This window comes from Lycium barbarum, chromosome 8 (assembly GCF_019175385.1).
Source record: "Lycium barbarum isolate Lr01 chromosome 8, ASM1917538v2, whole genome shotgun sequence".
In the NCBI taxonomy this organism is placed as follows: Eukaryota; Viridiplantae; Streptophyta; class Magnoliopsida; order Solanales; family Solanaceae; genus Lycium; species Lycium barbarum.
The window spans coordinates 98,396,334-98,414,565 of record NC_083344.1 but is presented as its reverse complement, the minus strand read 5'-3'; the positions used below and the strand labels follow the sequence as shown (position 1 = coordinate 98,414,565).

Genomic DNA, 18,232 nt, shown 5'->3' with positions numbered 1-18,232 from the left:
GTTCCCCGAACTTTTCCTTTTTTTTTTTAGATCCCCGTCTCTTCTAATGGAATCCCCCCTTTCTTCGATTCAACCCCCACAACCCTTTATAGATCTTTTGGCTTTTGTGTTGAAGAAAGAGAGAGGAAGCGGGGAACAACGAAGAGTGGAGATGACAGACGCGTGGGGGGTGTCAGAGGTATGGGTGTGAGGGAAATGGCAGGGAACGTGGGTGTGGTGGAGAGGAACGTGAGGTGTCAGAGGTATGGGTGTGAGGGACAGTGGCGAGTGGGGAGGTCAGACGGAGGAATCAGTGAAGTGGGGGATGTGCGGCGGAGGTGCGGAGGCGAGAATGGAAATGAGGGGATACGGTTTCCCTTATTTTGAATAAAATGGGTCAGACCCGGTCCATTTGTGGACTGGGTCAATTTTAGACCGGGTATTAAAAGAATGGGCTAGCGAATTAAAACACGAACTGTTCTAAAAAATCGAGATTAAAATATGGGCTGGTAAAAAATATTTATGAGTTGACTGGACTTTGATTTTGAATCCGATAAATCAAAATACGGACTGAGTGCAAGTAATAGTTTGGCTTCTAAATTTAAATAAAAGACCCATTTTAATTAACGATATGCTGAGGGTGCTTAATACAAAAAATGTGTGATTATTAGGACTCGGGTAATAAGATCATATGACGCTATAATAGTAGTGCAACAATATTTTTTTGAAAATCCACAGTGAAATAAATACTATTATTTAATTATGCAAAGATAAACGCGATGCGCATGCGTAAGCTGGTAAAATATCGAAATGATAAAAATTGTGAATTATAATAATAGTAATAAATAATAATAATAATAATGATAATAATAATAATAGTAACCGTAATAAAATAATGAAGTGCCGGTATTGATAAAAGGCTAATAATTATAGTAAAACACAAATATATGCATTTTTTAATTTTCTAAAAATATTAGAAGCATAAATAGGTATTTCGGGGGAGAGGCGGAACAAAATTGGGTGTCAACATCTGGAAATCTTCAAAACCAATAACAACTCAAAAGTAATTACTACAAGTCTAAACTCCAGATCTCTGAAAAATAAAACCTAAACAGGTATTTATACAAGTCAAACTCGAAATAATCAATCCCAGTCCTGTTCCAGCTCGGCTTGTACTTCGACGGGTCGTCTTTGCACTTTGACGCTCGTCGACATGCTCAACGACCATATCGACGATCTGAGTATACGTTTATCACTCTGCAGGAACTCCACCGTCGAAACACTTCGACGGACCGTCGATCATGTCGACGGTGCAAGTCGACGATCTGATAATGCTCTGATGATTTGCTACTTCGCAGGAACTTATTGACAAGGCGATTCGACGGACCGTCGAGCATGTTTACGGTCCGTCCTTATGCTTATCAGAACATATTTCTTATTATCCTCGTTTTTTCGCTTTCCGAGCATTCTTACTTCAAAATACCTGCACAACACACAAAACACATTAAACTAACACAAACTTGCTCGAAAACAAGTGAAACTTAGAGTTAAAAAGCATTAGATGTGCCTAAATTCCCGGCACATCATATGTGAACATTTATTTTTGCGAGGCTTTTTTTTCAAGGGAAAAGTACATATATATACATATTAAGGAGAAATATTTACGAAATGTGACGGTAGTTTTGTATTTACAAAACATAACATTACAAACCCTATACAAAACATGCTTTTTAAAAAAAAAAAAAAAAAATTAAAAAAAATATTTTTTAACATTTTTTAAAATTATTTTTAGTTTTTAAAATATTAAAAAAATATATTTTTATTTTAAAAACAAATTAAATTTTATCTTATTTTTAAAAAAGTATTTTTTCCCTAAAAAATTTATGTATGAAATGTGTATATCTCGCTCAAGACTTAAAAAGTTCGCTCAAAATTTAGTGTATGAAACGGTATGAAAAATGTATGGAATGTGTATATCTCGTTCAAGGCTTAAAACATTTGCTCAAAATTGCGTGTATGAAAATGGTATGAAATTTGTATCTCGCTCAAGGCTTAAAATTTCGCTCACATTTTCGTATATAAAGTTCATGTTAGATTTCTGTAAAATTAATACAACTACAACAACATTGTATACAACTTTGATACAACATTCGAGACTTAAAATAATTGCTCAAATTTTTGTATATGAAATGTGTATATCTTGCTCAAGGCTTAAAAAGTTCACTCAAATTTAGTGTATGAAAGACGTATGAAATGTATATATCTCGATCAAAGCTGAAACATTACGCTCAAAATTTTATGTATGAGAATGGTATGAAATGTGTATATTTCGTTCAAGACTTAGAATTTCATTCACATTTTTCGTATATAAAGTTCATATTAGGTTTTTGGAAAATTAATACAACTACAACAACATTGTAACAACTTTCATACAATATTCAAGGCTTAAAGTTTTTACTCACAATTTTGTGTATGAAAATTATATTAAAAATTTCGCTCACACATACATATTTCATACACAAAAATTTGAGGTAATTTTTTAAGCCTTTGAGATTTTTTTTTTAAAAATATAATTTTTTTTCAAAAGTTTAAAATATTTTTTTAAAACAAATAATTTTAATTTTTTTAAAAGATATATTTTTTTTTAAAATTATTTTCTGGGAAAAACAATGAAAAATATATGAAAATCCGTTATGTTTCATAAAATATCGTTATGTTTTGTAAATAAGGAAAACTATTTATATATTTCCTATGTCGTTTTCACTTTTTTTTTAAGTCATTTAGCTAATAGATTATGTAGAAAAAATTCAAAAAAACTCCAAACAAAGGAGAAAAAAGATAAAATGCAATTGTTGGCTATAGAGAGGTGCCACATCACCTTGTCTATTCCTAGCTTTATATTATATATAGATTATATGAGTAATCATATATTTACAAATGCGATATATGTATGGTAATATAATATATATGCATATGTATTACTATGGTTTTAAAAAGGGCACGTTTTGGCGAGGGCCAACAAGATCACAATTATGAAAGTAACATGAAAAATAGTCTTAAGGGCGAGATATCAGAGAAACCCAGCCCAAAAGAGAAAATTACGAGCACAATGAATGTTGCGAAAAAAGGCCATATGAGCAAAATAATATAATTTTGAGAATGTTCTCAGAGTTTTTTGATGAATGTGTATGATTTTATAAGTTATGCTTATATGAATGTATACTTGCTTAATGCATGTGCGAAGTGATTATAAGATTACACATAATATAAGAGTTGTACATGAATGATATGTGATTTTTTTCGAGGAAGTTCGTTCGTTCAAGTTTATAGGACCCTGAGTTAATGTATGGTTTTAATATTTTTCTGAATAAGATATATCTATTTTTGACTTTTAGTTGAATTAATAAATAATTAAATGACTGTTATGCATCAAAACAAAAAAGAGCAATTTCTCATTCTAATATTTGGATGACCACCCATCAAATTTTTCCCTCACAATGTATTCAAAAGATCTGTTTTGTTTCAAAATCATGAACTTTGTAACTAGAAATTTAATACAATGATACGAGACGCAACTCAAAAATAAATTAATGAAAAGATTAAAAGTAGATTGGAGCTGAAGATACCTCTATGGATGGGTGGATGGCTCACCTCAACTGTGGAAACTGGACGAGCAACTCAACGATATGCTACTAGATACCTTTCAACAATATCTGCACAGAACAGTAAATAATGAGTCAAAATGAACTAGTAAGATCATCACTCCACCCATGTCTTACCAGTAGGACAAGCTTTGAAACGGTAATGCATAATGACATAATTAAGCTTCAACACCAATTATATAACCAGGATACCAAAGCAAGATACCTGAATAAGCTGAAACTGATTACAGTAATCAAATATAAATCATGATGTTAATTGTTGCTAAATATACTTATATAGGGAATTGAGTTCGTTTAGCCCACATGTCTTACTTGTATTTAGTGAGTTAGATGCTTGTCTTACCCATCTAGCGTGGTGCGTTGATCACCCATCTTAATAAATCTCCTAGTATTGTCGAGTCTCTTTCTACTAAGTGGCATATGTGCCCGGCTAAATAAGGAGCGCATGATTCCTATCCCAACATCTTAATATGATCCTTTTATTTAATTAAAGGTTAGAAATATTTTTATTATCTTTTGGTTTTTACGAAAAGATACTTTGTTATTATTTTAGTATATTTAAATATTAGTCCCTCCGTCCCCAAATATTTGTCGCATATTTCATTTATACACCCATTAAGAAAGCATTTGTAGAGTAGTATTTTAACTATTTTACCCTCTTAGCATATTTTATCTCCTAAATAAATATTTATTCTATTAATGATGAAACCTCTTAAATATTAGTCGGTGAACTCACAAAATAAGCCAATTGATGTAATTAATACAAGAGTAAAGTGGGAATAAACTACTTAATCTAGTATTGGATAAATTGAGACAAGTATTTTTAATAAAATGACAAATATTTTGAGATGGAGGGAGTACCAGTAAAGATAAAGATCACTTTGTAAATTTAGTGGTAGGTTCTTTCGTCCAGATTCCTTGTTAGTGAATAATTGATCGACTTTTATACAGGAAAACAAAAAAATAGTATTTCTTGGATAACCTCCCGTCAAAATTTTCCCAAACTATGAATTCAAAAGATCCTGTTTATTGGTTAAAGATTGGTTCAAAAGTCTGAGTCGTTATTTGAGGTAATCTTTTGGATTTGTTAATGGGGTTTTCCTTTTCTTGATACAACATCATTTGGTTATTCTCAAGGACACAATTCCAAATAATTGTGATTAAAGCTTATCTGTTGTTGTTATGCCTACATTGCCTTTGGTGTTTGTCAACAGCCTTTCTAATTTGGTTAAAGATTTGTATATCCCTGTATGAATAAGTGGGAATTCTAGTTCTGGAGAACCCTAATTTGAGAAGACAAAATTACTTAGTATAAAAAAAGGCAGCCCGGTGCACAAAGCATCCCACGTTAGCAGGGTTCGGGAAGGGCCGCACTCCAAGAACTGTGATGTAGAAAGCCTAACCTAATGTAGACATTAGTGGCTACTTCCACGGCTCGATCCCGTGACCTATAGGTCACACATATCCCAATGAAATATGAATAGAGCAATTGGATACAAAAAATTCATATACCTAACCACAACTAATGTGGAATTGAGGTATAATTGATTGATTGAAAGTTTTGCAGATTACTTCTGTGATTAACATTTGCTGGAATATGGTCTTGTTGTTTTGTAGGTTTAAACAGACTATTGCAAGTCACTCACCTGGAAAACAAGGGACAGTAGGTACGTTCGAAGGGCAAGGGGAAGGGGATTACTTAAAGAAGGAAAATTACAGACACGTATTAGCGCCCTGCTAAAGCATATGCTGATACATTATTCAGCCAGAAGACTTGTTTTTCAGCGCTTGAGCTCAAGTGCCATTCGCTCGATCAAGCATCATAGCTTTATTTTCCAACCTCAGTTCTTGAAGCTCCCTATCTTCTGTGCGGCGGAACCTCAGACACTTGATTCTCTTGCTTCTCCAGTTCCAGAATTTGGGCCTGAATCTATAACTTATATCCTTCCAACTGCAGTAAGCGATGCATAATTTGTTGCACATTCTGCAATGTTTCGTCCTCTTCATGGTTAGTAGAATCATGAATCTCTAGATCTGAATTAATGATAGAGTTCAGAATTAATGATAGAGTTCAGGGATGCATAAATCATATTGGAACCTCATTCTTCCTGGCTCATACCTGTACTTACGTTTGAGAGCGAACAGTACAGATTGCTCGAGTTCCAAATCATCTGGAAGGAATAATCTATTTTGATTGTTGTATGAGCGCATTTCTTGATAGAATAGTTGTTTACTACTTAAAAGCTTCTTCATTTCCTCCTGCACATCATGAGTCAGGTCCATAATTTCCATAAGGGCAGGGTCAGCCACAACAGAACATCCGGTGCCTCTCCCAAGAATATCATTCAGTCTCTTGAACTTTTTGTTCAGATCATTAAACTTATCCTCACACTGCAGAGGTGAGGCATGATGACCTATTTTAGCCATAGCATTGGAAATAGCCCTCCACTTACCTTTCTTTGGGAATATCCCATTGGACCAAACATCTCCTCCGATGTAAGAAACAACAATTATCAAAAGCTAAACCATCTCATCTGTCCATTTCATACAACTATATACAATTGGTTGTTTCTTCTTCCATCGTGTACGCTGATATACAACTGCCTGTTCTTCTTCAGTCGTGTATGCCAATATTCCACTGTCTGTTTTGGGGGTCTCGACAGGTAGTCGTGGCCAGCATCGAGGGGACTGGTGGTGGAATGGAGAAGTTTAAGGGAAGGTAGAAGTAAAGAAGGTGGCGTATGCGAAGTTGATAGAAAGCAAGGATGAGGTGGAGTAGTGGACGAATAGGGAACTTTATAAGATGGCGAGGAAGGAGGCGAAGTTGGCGGTTGCGACGGCAAAAACGGAAGCTTTTGAACGCCTTTATGCTGAACTAGAAGAGAAAGGAGGGGATCAGAAATTGTTCAGGCTAGCCAAGGCGAGGGAGAGAAAGGCACGTGATGTGGTTCAAGTGAAGTGCATCAAGGACGAGCATGGCAAAGTATTGGTAGAGGAGACTCTCATTAGACGGAGATGACAGTCATACTTCTCCAAACTCTTAAATGAAGAAGGGGACAGAGACATTGTGTTGGGAGATTTAGAACATACAGGAAGGCGTCACGATTTTGGGTATTGCAGGAGTATTAAGGTTGAGGAGGTTAAGGGTGCTGTTCGTAGGATGCGCAGGGGAAGAGCGACCGGACTTGACGAGATTCCTGGGGAATTTTGGAAAAGTGCGGGCCCGGCAGGTTTGGAGTGGCTGACTAGGTTGTTTAATGTCATCTTTAAGACGGCAATGATGCCTGAAGAATGGAGGTCGAGTGTAATGGTCCCTCTATATAAGATTAAGGGAGATATCCAGAGTTGCAACAACTATAGAGGTATCAAGCTGCTAAGCCATACTATGAAAGTGTGGGAAAGGGTGGTGGAGATGAGGGTGAGGAAAGGCGTGTCTATTTCAGAGAATCAGTTCGGATTCATGCCGGGACGCTCAACTACAGAAGCCATCCATCTTGTGAGGAGACTGGTGGAGCAGTATAGGGAGAGGAAGAGGGACTTACTCATGGTATTCATCGACCTAGAAAAGGCTTACGACAAAGTTCCAAGAGAGATCCTATGGAGATGCTTGGAGGCTAAAGGTGTACCTGTGGCGTACATTAGGGTGATCAAGGACAGTAGGAGGAGACTCGGAGCACTTTCCAGTTGTGATGGGGTTGCATCAAGGATCAGCTCTTAGTCCGTTTTTATTTGCCTTGGTGATGGATGGATTGACGCGGCAAATTCAAGGTGAGGTGCCATGGTGTATGCTTTTCGCGGATGACATAGTCCTGATCGACGAGACTCGTAGCAGAGTTAACGCTAAGCTGGAGGATTGGAGACAAACTCTGGATTCTAAAGGGTTTAAGCTGAGTAGGACCAAGACAGAGTACTTAGAGTGTAAGTTTAGTGAAGCACCTCAGGAGGCTGGCTTGTAAGTGAGGCTTGGTACCCAAGCCATCCAGATGAAAAGTAGTTTCAAGTATCTTGGGTCTATTATGCAAGGAAGCGGGGAGATTGACGATGATGTCACACATCGTATTGGGGCAAGGTGGATGAAATGGAGGCTTGCTTCCGGAGTGCTATGTGACAAGAAGGTGCCACCACAACTTAAGGGCAAGTTTTACAAAGTGGTGGTTAGACCGACTATGTTGTATGGGGCAGAGTGTTGGCCAGTTAAGATTTCTCACGTTCAAAAGATGAAAGTTGCTGAGATGAGAATGTTGAGATGGATGTGTGACCACACCAGGAGTGACAGGATTAGGAATGAGGATATTCGGGACAAGGTGGGAGTGGCCTCGGTGGAAGACAAGATGCGAGAAGCGAGATTGAGATGGTTTGGGCATGTGAAGAGGAGAGACACAGATGCCCTAGTGCGGAGGTGTGAGAGGTTGGCCATGGATGGTTTCAGACGAGGTAGGGGTAGGCCAAAGAAGTATTGGGGAGAGGTAATTAGACACGACATGGCGCAGTTACATCTTACCGAGGACATGACCTTAGATAGGAGGGTTTGGAGGACCCACATTAGGGTAGAAGACTAGTAGATAGTCTCATTATCCTGTCTTATTAGTAGTCGCATTATCGTAGTATAATTTCTTGTGCTCTGATTTATGCTATTATCTGTTATTTCCTGTGCTTTGATTATTCTATGTTATCTGTGTCGCTTGCGTTACTTCATTTCCATATCGCTTTGAATCTCTTAGCCTTATCTGACCTCTTTTTATGTTTTTTATTGAGCCGAGGGTCTTTCGGAAACAGCCGTCCTACCTTGGTAGGAGTAAGGTCTGCGTACACTCTACCCTCCCCAGACTCCACGTTGTGGGATTTCACTGGGTTGTTGTTGTTGTTTCTCTTCACTATGTACAGTGACTTCTCCGATAGCATCTACAGACAACACCTGTTGGTTCATGTCTTGCATGTTGCTACAACCAATCTTGACAGTCTGAACTTCCTCTTGTCAAGGCCTCTAGGCCTCACGACTTTGAGAGATGCTGGCATGGAAGGTCAAAGCAATGGCATTAGAGATGAATAAACAAATGATAAAGTATTAACACGTCATGGGATCCTAGAAGAGGAAGAATTAAGTGGAAGAACTTGAACGCGTAGGCGCGCATACTTCCTTGAAATTCTTGCCTTATACTGGAGAGAAAATGCTTATTGCCCTATAGATGTAAATCAAGTTCTTGCTGATACTAGGGAGGGAGAGAAGGCTAGACAACTAATGGGTCATAGGTCGCACAACTTGGCTGGAAGGAACTCTGTGACTTAGAATGTGATTTTAGAACTAGAAAGCAGCAACTTGAGTGGTAACAAAAGTCAACCATATCAAGGACAAGGATCTGCAGAAGTTGAGACTGGAAAAATAGTGCATGATGCTTCAGAATTAGTTGTCTGGGACTGAAGATAAAAAAAAACCAGAAATGGATGCCCAATCCAAGCTTACAATCAACTGGCATTTTCCCTTTTTTTTCCAGGTACCATGTATCTACTGAATTTTCTCGTCCCTTTGTTTGTCTATTAATTGTTTATGGTGACCTCATTAGTTTCACATAAGATTTTCTGCATTAAAACTTTTGTGCGCCATCTTGAATTGAATAGCGGTGGTGCTTCACCCTTCTTTTGTTATAAATCTTAGCTTGTCATTCAAACTAGAGCAGAGTAGAATCACTGAAAAACAATTCTTTATCAGATCAAAGAGATGAAAAGAAGCATATGCTTTGTAGTTTATAAGCGCGCAACCAAATTACAATATTCCGCAGTTTTGCCTCTTTGTACTCTTGTCATTTGTTCCATCACTTAATGTTGGAAGGAAAATAATCTTGTAACCCACCCAAAGAAAAGAAAAGCTCTCATTACTAAAGTACCATAAGCAGGATTAGATAAGAAAGCTAAGTTTTTGTATGCATATGTAGTCTACTTTTAATGTAATGGAACTTTCCAACTCTGGCTTCAGAATAGGCAATTCAATCCAACGTCCATGAAGTAATTTTACAGAAATAAAAGATCCTTTTGGGTAACTTTGCATAATTGGAACAAGCATGTGATGATAGAATTGCAGTTTGCTTATGAATATTATTAATTATAGAGATAAGTTACTACAAAAGTTGTAAAGCAATGGTGAATAAACAAACAAAGAGATTGAGCAAATATTCCATTGAGCTATTTAGATTTCTACTGGAGCCAAAAGAAAATTTTATTCATTGTACAAATATTATTAAATATATTTGAATTGCACAGGAGCTGAGTTTACCCTGTGCGCACCCGAAGGGTAGCAGCTGCGGGTTCCCATGTCATCAAAAAAAAAAAATTATTAAATATAGCGATAAACAATGTAAATTTTCTTCTGGATGGAGTATCTATTTAAGTAATTGATCCAGCTGTATGAAATTTAAATGATATCTTACCTGGCCGACTGGATTTCTTGTAGTCTTTGTATGAATAGGTATCAATCACTGATTCAGGGTCTACAGAAAATTTTTAAGTTGCAAGAGAAGTTTTCATTCCGAAAAGAATGTTTTTCTTGAAGTATTGGCTTGTAATCCTGAGTTTCCCCATCTAATCAAAAAACGGAATTCTGAATTCTTGGTTACTACTGTTAGAACAATTACATCTACTTCACCACTCTCCCAAGCTCATAACCTTTCCACTACTCTACCCTCTCCCAATGGAGTATTTTGTTCCCTTCTTAGTCTGTGTACTGTTCATTCCATTTAACATTATAAGTCTTCAATTAATCTTTCAGGAACACACAACATGAATAAAACCAATGGGGGATGGATAGAAATGGGAAAATACCAACAATAATCTAATTTAATAAATTGATAACTACATGGTAGGTCAATTAATCTGGAAGCACAACCCCATGGTGGATACTTCTAATAATCCACAATTAACGAGCTTAATTCCAATATGATCATCTCTAGGATGATAATAGCAGGCAATAATCAACAAGAAAAATGAAAAGTTTCATAGAGTTTCTCCCTTTTGCTGCACCATCGAGCTTCCATTTCTCCAAAACCCTATTTTTTCGTCTATGTTTTAGGACTTCTTCACCCTGTTCTCACAAATTTGAATTAACCAAGAAAGGTTAAAAGAGGAAATGGAAGAGGAGAGGAAAGAAACGTGACATGAATATAGCTAAACAAATAAATAGGATAAATATAAGGAAAGAGAATAGCACATAAGGGATATAACTAGGTTACATGCATCTGAAATGGAGCAATTATTTTTTCTATTTGTTTACTTGATTGTTCTCGCAAAGGGTGAAATTTACATTCTGAAGCTTGGCAAAAGCTGACTGTTTTGTCTTAGGACAAATGCTTTGTACGTATTTTCCCTCTTATTCTAACCAAGCCCTTTTGTCAATTAGGTCATATAATTTGTATTAAGATTGATATTCTATGTGCTGAATTACCACAACTTCTTTATGGAGAAGGGTAGAGGGGTGAGCCATTTTTCACCGAGTTTCGAACCATGGGCCAGCTGGCCCTCGAAGACTTCTCGGTTATTAAAAAAAAAAAAATTACCGTAACATTTCTGTCTTATAGATAAACTAATCAAATGAAACCTTTATCCGCTGGTTGTGGATTGTGTTAGAGAGTATTTTGTTTGATCCTTATTCTTAAAGAACTTAATCAAAAGTAATCAAAAGGCCCAATTTTTATTGGGGAAAAAACTGGAGGGAGGAAGGTAATTAAGGCTATAACATTGTCCTTAATTAGTTTTAAGAAAATTTCCCAGAACACCTCATTTTCCATGTGACATTATTTTGAATGCACATTCAAATACCTATTCTGAGGTACCTGTATGTGTATAAGCTTTTTTTTTTTTTTCAAAAAAAAAGATTAAGTATGCTGCCTATTTCAACTTGTAGCCTAACTTATTAGGGAATTAGTCCGCCGAATACCCAAACAAACTCTCCTAAAAACCACCTGTTTCCTAAGTTGTGCGGACTCTTCGTTTTTGATGCCGCACCCATCTCGACACGAGATTGGGATGGGTGCAGGTGCGGGATACGTCTCAGATTCGGTCCACCAACTTCGGATACCTTGACCATAGTCCATGGACAAATTTGGGGGAAATTGAGATTTTGATTTTTCTAAATGAAAGATAAAATAGTTTTAAGACATGAAAAATGTCATACCTTCACAGGAGCTGAGTTTATCCTGTGCGCACCCAAAGGGTAACAGCTGCGGGTTCCCATGTCATCGAATTTTTTTTTCATACCTTCAATATTATAGTCCTTTTGCATGTTACCTTCTCAAAAAAAAAAAAAAAAAAAAATTATAGTCCTTTTGTCTCATATTAGTTGCTTCATAATTCAGGCCAAACAGAGAGAAACCAAGAATTCAAGGGGTCGTGTTCTTTATAGCTCTATTTTTATAATTTTGAATTTTCTTAGCCGAATCCCCCGCACCCGTATCCACTATCCATACCTGGATCTGCACCCTTGAATCTTAAAATCTAGATTAGCCGAATCCTACACTCGGATCCATACCCGTATCGGATACCCGCACTTGAGTCCGAGCAACTTAGCCTGATTCTGCTTCCATCATCCTTTTGTCAGAAGTGACAACACTTGTGCATACCTCACAACTGTTGTAAGTTCTCTCCTTTCTTGGGAGATCAAAACAACGTGGTTCACGAAGCATTTGATTTATGTTGCGACTGATCTCGTTTATTATATGGTAAATTTATTTATTTATATGGCTGCATTTGGTAAAAATGTGACTGAATCAATTCTTTTCCGTTCTTGTTATTTGTATCATAGTTAGATTTGTGTTCCATCACTAATCGTTCGCACTGACATAACTGTCAATTCCGCTTTATAGATGATATAGGTGTAAGATTTTTATACTCAATTGTGTTGCATTCTCTCTGTCTCAGTTTCATCCTTTCTCTTTGCAAACTCTAGTAGAATATATTTTGTATCTTTTATGTGCGTCTCTCAATTGAATGAGTAAAATCTAAGTTCGTGAGTTATTAAGATTGCTAATCTACTAAATTTCGAAATGGCATTTATCAGTTTGCTTCATATGTACCAGATTAATCCTGTGGGCTCCTAAATTTGTGCGGATCTATGGAAGTTAATATCCAAGAAAGCAATTCCCCTAACCAGGGATCAGGGGGTCTGCAACATGCTCTAGGAGCCGCAGCTTCCTTTGGTTTTAGCAACATGCAAGACATGAATCAACAAGTGCTGTCTGTAGATGCCATTGGAGAAGTCACTGTACATGCTGAGGAGAAACGGCCAGTTGTATATCGACGTACATGATGGAAGTAGAAACAGGTAGTTGTATATCGGCGTACACGATGGAAGAAGAAACAACCAGTTTGTATGAAATGGACAGATAAATTACCAGTTTCAAAAAAAAAAAAAAAATAGATTATTCCTTCCAGATGAATAATGTACCAGCATATGTTTTAGCAAGGCGCCAATACAAACCTAATTTTCGTTTTCTAAGTAAGCCCTTCCCTGTTACCCTTAGAACATACCTTTCGTCCGTTATTTCCTGTTTTCTTTCTTTTGGTGTAAGACATCCAAAATCATAACTTGTTTGGTGTGGTTGTTAATTTATGGCTCAGTGGTTGGATGTTTGGTGCGTGATATCGTTACTAATTTTATTGTGCTTCTTGTTTATACCGTCGCACATGGTATGAAATATCTCTGGAAATTCTAGGATCTCTTCCTAAAGTTAAAAGTTGTTCAAGGGTGGCTGAAGTATCACATGCTTTCCACCTATGCATCCATATACTGCCGGCAATGTTTCGCTTTTTGGTTCTTGTCACTTTGACTAGTGGTAGTACCTAAATTGATGATTGTTCTTTTGGTGCAGCTTTTTAGTTTTTCACCTGGCTAACCATTCTTTTTGCTGTGTCATGCCTGATTGAAACTTTGTGGTTCCATCTTGAGAACTGTTGCTCATAATGGGGCCACATCTAGCTAGAATTCATTATAATTATGTGAAAAATTGTTTTCTTAATTAATTATTTTTATGGAATCCAACCAAACATTGGAAAATTGGGACACACTTTGCAGAAAGTGTTTTCCCAAGCAAACCCTCTAAGGAAGTGGCACAGGCGTGAGGGCTATTAGTTTCTAATTCTTTTTAACCATCCAGGCCTTTGCTTAGGAAGTAAGAAATGGCAGAATGTTCATGTTCATTCTAGCTCTCGTATTTCTTCTCTACTAAGAACTGTCATCAAGTTATACAGGTAAAACTCATTAGATCTTTGAATTGCTTGAAGATGGAGAAATTGATTATAGAAGATCTGTTGAACGTATATATTTGCATTTTGATTAGTATGAGAGAAGACGGGGCTAGCAGCATGTTGGGGTGAGAGGGATTTAAGCAAGATTCATTTTTCAAGAATTTGCACGGGGTGTATCCTGGTATGTAACATGTAACATGTTACCGTTAAACTACATTGATAATATATTTTGAGTGAAATGTGGTTTTTGCCCATGGAATCAGGAAAATATTGCATATCAATGAGAGAAGAAGATTCTTGATGGCAACTGTAAAGTGCTTGCGATTGCAAAGACAGTAACAGAATAATTCACATATAAGATAAAGTGAACTCTAGTAAATGTGAAAAAATACAGATATTTCTAAAACAATATCTGCCAAAAAAGCAGGCCTCCATCAAAGAATGTAGCTCCTTTTCTTTTACCATTGAAGATGTGCTTGAAAACCAACTACCTTAATTTGTTTTTTTCTCTTGTTAAGAAGAGGCATCTGCAGCTGCATCTGATACTGGAAGTTCCTCGCCCTTTGGTTCTTTGGTGTCTGAGCTCCTCATCTTTAGTTGATTCCTTGGCTGCTTCACTCTGTTTCAAAGTGTATTCAATCAGGAACGCAAACATAAAATCAAACAAGTCTTGCAGTATATAGTACTATCTGTGTGTCTTATTTTTGGATATAGGTCTCTCAATCTTGGTTACTGCTTAACATGTACTAAATCTTGAGAAACGTGTTAGGGGTAGATGTAGTATTGGAATTTGTATTCATCCACTGACTTAAAATCTAGTAATATGCTTTGTCTGATAGTGGTTGTTGTTGTTAAAGTGCGATAGATAATTGGGATGGGGTGATCGAGGGGACATATATGTTTGGGAGATTGTTCTTTGGAAATCAGTTCCAACTGATTGATCCTTTGCAAAATTAAGCGTGTGTTTGGTATGGAAGAAAACATTCATGTTTTTCAATTTTTTCATGTTTGATTGGTCAAAAATTTTGGAAACCATTTTTTTTTAGGAACACAAGTTCCTTAAAAATGAGGAAAATGAAGTCCCTAGTAAAAATAGGGAAAAACAAGTTCCGCAGGTGTCATTCCATAATGATTGTCTCCTCACCACCCTCCAACACATCCCACCCCTACTTCAACCCTCATAGCCCCCATCCCCACCACTTATTTTCCGTGGAAAACATTTCCTTCATTATCAAACACCCTAATTTTAGCCTAAAGATCTGAGAGATTGGTGCTTGTCATCACTCATCAGCACCTTTCTCATCCTCCTTTTGTCACCTCCACCATCTCAGGGGCGGTGGTGGTGGTGGCGGCGTGCAGAATCTCAGCTTTAGAAGTCTAGGGGTTTACCTTCTATACTTTTATCAGACAAGACACAGATTTTTCTATATAAGTTTAGTCTGCTGGGTGAATGGTGGATAAAATTTAATAGTGTCCTCAAGAGAGGCCATTTGGACAAATGCCCCCCACAAATGTTCTTTAGGACTAACTTAACCTCACAAGTAACTCATGAGAAGAGAATTAGTCGAGACCATACGCTGGAAGGAAGGAAAAACTAAGAGAACAATAGAGTTTCAGATTTTCTTTCAACAATTGAAGGATAGTTTACAATAAAATGGCTGTATAAACAAGACCAAAAACAAACCAACTTGGCTGCTTTCTTCTTCACACACTTATATTTGAAATTTCTGAATTTTAAGCTCTTACTTTTTTTTTTTTCCTCCCAAACAAACACTAGAAGCAGAGCACCTACCGCCTCCAGCCATTTTCTATACCATACTCTTCAAATCTAGTTTTCGTAGAAGTGATGGATTTGCTTTAGAAGGTCTTAAGCAGATCGTTTATGTAGTCCTGTGACGTTTTTTCACTGTGTGAGGGTTTAATCTCTTTTGAGATTCATGGCGTCTTACTTTTACTTTGAACTTTGATTTAGTATAGAACTGTAGATGATGATCAAATAATTTTTCAAAAAGGTATGAACGTGAGTTTGATAGTCAAAATAATCTCAAAGTTTAATACTGTCTAACTTTTTTATCATGAATCTGTTTTAGGCATCCTAGTAGCCTTCTGGGGGAGTGTATATAAAATCATATTAGAGCTTCTGGCAGAAAGACTTAAGAGAGATATCAGTAGCTTGATCTCTCCAAGTCAGAATGCTTTTATCAAAGGAAGGCAAATTACTGATGTTGCAATGTTAGCTAATGAAAGCCTTGACAATTTGATAAGAAGGAAGAAAAAGGGGCTGGCCTGTAAGCTGGATTTAGGAAAAGCATACGACCATGTCAATTGGCGTTGCTTATTGTATCTTCTGAGGCTGATGAACTTTGGTGAAAAATGGACAGAATGGATTAGATTTTGCATCTCAACTGTGAGATTTTCCATCTTAATCAATGGTAACTCTCAAGGTTATTTCAACTCTTATAGACTGAGACAGGGGGATCCCTTGTCTCCTTATCTTTTTGTTCTAGTAATGGAAATTCTCAGTACAATGTTAAGGAAAGCAGAAACTTTGGGTTGGTTAAGGGGTCTAAAGATAGGCAGAAATGATCAGGAAGGCATGGTGCTTAGTCATATCCTGTATGCAGATGATTCTCTTCTATTTTGTGAGGCTGATAGAGATCAGATTTTGTATTTGAGAGGAGTCCTGCTATGCTTTGAGGCAGTTACTGGCCTGAAAATTAATCTGGCTAAGAGTAACATTTTTAGTATTAACGGTGATGACTGTGTTGAAGAGTTGGCAGACATATCGGGGTGCAAAGTCGATAAATTTCCCACTACTTATTTGGGGCTTCCATTAGGGGTGAAGAGAAAGGACAAAAGCATCTGGCAAGGGATTATTGATAGGCGTAACAAGAAGTTGACTCCTTGGAAAAAACAATACTTGTCTCTTGGGGGAAGGCTTACCTTAATTAACAGTGTTTTGGATGGGATCCCTACATATACTATGTCTCTATTTAAAATGCCTGTAGAAGTTGAAAAGAAATTGGATTCCATTGGAAGACAGTTTCTATGGGATGGAAATGCAAACAAAAGGAAAACTCATCTGGTAAAGTGGCAGGTGGTTATTGGAGATAAGAAGTCAGGGGCTTTGGGTGTGAGGAACCTGAATATGCACAATAGAAGTCTACTTTTTAAATGGCTATGGAGATATAGTAGGGGGAGTGAGGAAATTTGGCAAAAAATGTTAGATGCTATATATGGTAAAAAAGAGGGATGGAAGCAAAATCCAGCACAGTTAAAACTGTGGGGGAGTCTGGAGGAAAATAATTGAAGAATGGGATGAGTTCTTACAACATACAAGACCGGAGGTTGGCAATGGTTCTAGAATTAAATTCTGGACAGATACTTGGAGTGGTGATGTAAATTTTAAGAGCAAATTTCCAGATTTGTTTAGATGTGCATTGAATAAAGAGGGTCACATTATAGATTTCTATCCAAATTCAGGTAGGCATATTACCTTCAGGAGGAACTTGAATGACTGGGAAGTGGAGAGGTTCTGTCAACTGCTGCAATAACTGAACACATGCGTAATTGATCGAGACAAAGCAGACATGCTAGTTTGGATCAATAGCAGGGATAAATTATTTTCAGTCAAAAGTTGTTATGAAATGTTTTTACAGCAGAATAATCAGGGGATTTCTAACTGGCCCTGGAAAATGATCCGGAAAACCAAGGCACCTACGAAAGCAGCCTGTTTTGGTTGGTTAGCAGCCAGGGATGCTTGTTTAACCCAAAATAACCTGCAACGGAGAGGCTATTCCATGTGCAGCAGATGTTTCTTTTGTAACAGGGAGCAGGAAACAGTTGAGCATTTGTTCCTGCATTGCGATTTCTCAAGACAATGCTGGGAATTTGTTTCTGAACATTATGGGTGTGTCTCTGGTTATACCACAGAAGATCAACAATCTATTGGAAATTTGGCCAGCTCAAAGAGTAAAAAGAAGTCTGAAAGAGATATGGAGGACTATTTCCATTTGCATATTATGGACTGTGTGGCTAGAAAGGAACAAGGCATGCTTTGAGGGGAAAAGATTGCAGATTGATAGAGTAAAAAACAAATGTATCAAAAGGTTTTTTTTTTTTTTTTTTTTGTGTTATAGCAGTACTCTGGATAGAATGGACCAATATTTGGACTTTTTGGATCTTTTAGGAGGGGGAAATGTAGTATGATTGTGGAGATGTGATAGCTTTGTCTTGTACTTGGTCATGTACCATCTTGGTACCAGATTAATAAAACTTCTACTTATCAAAAAAAAAAAAATCCAATTGGAATATGATATCGTTGTTAGTTTATAACATTGTTTACTCAATTGAGACGGAAT

At 36.9% G+C, this 18,232-nt stretch overlaps 2 long non-coding RNA genes across 5 annotated transcripts; one reads left to right on the top strand and one right to left on the bottom strand.

Annotated features, from left to right (window-relative positions):
* Window positions 1-1,003: 1,003 nt before the first annotated feature.
* On the bottom strand, window positions 1,004-3,984 carry LOC132606390 (uncharacterized). Its single transcript, XR_009569811.1, has 3 exons — window positions 3,847-3,984; window positions 3,606-3,692; window positions 1,004-1,462 (listed from the first exon to the last, which is right to left on the bottom strand). It is a non-coding gene; the product is annotated as an uncharacterized LOC132606390 (long non-coding RNA).
* A 475-nt stretch (window positions 3,985-4,459) lies between these two features.
* On the top strand, window positions 4,460-14,709 carry LOC132606389 (uncharacterized). 4 transcript variants are annotated; one of them, XR_009569810.1, is made up of 5 exons: window positions 4,463-4,711; window positions 5,259-5,649; window positions 12,704-13,874; window positions 13,964-14,052; window positions 14,135-14,709. It is a non-coding gene; the product is annotated as an uncharacterized LOC132606389 (long non-coding RNA). The 4 variants fall into 4 exon arrangements; XR_009569808.1 differs by having other exon boundaries at window positions 4,462-4,711; window positions 12,704-14,052; XR_009569809.1 differs by having other exon boundaries at window positions 4,464-4,711; window positions 13,964-14,709.
* Window positions 14,710-18,232: the final 3,523 nt, after the last annotated feature.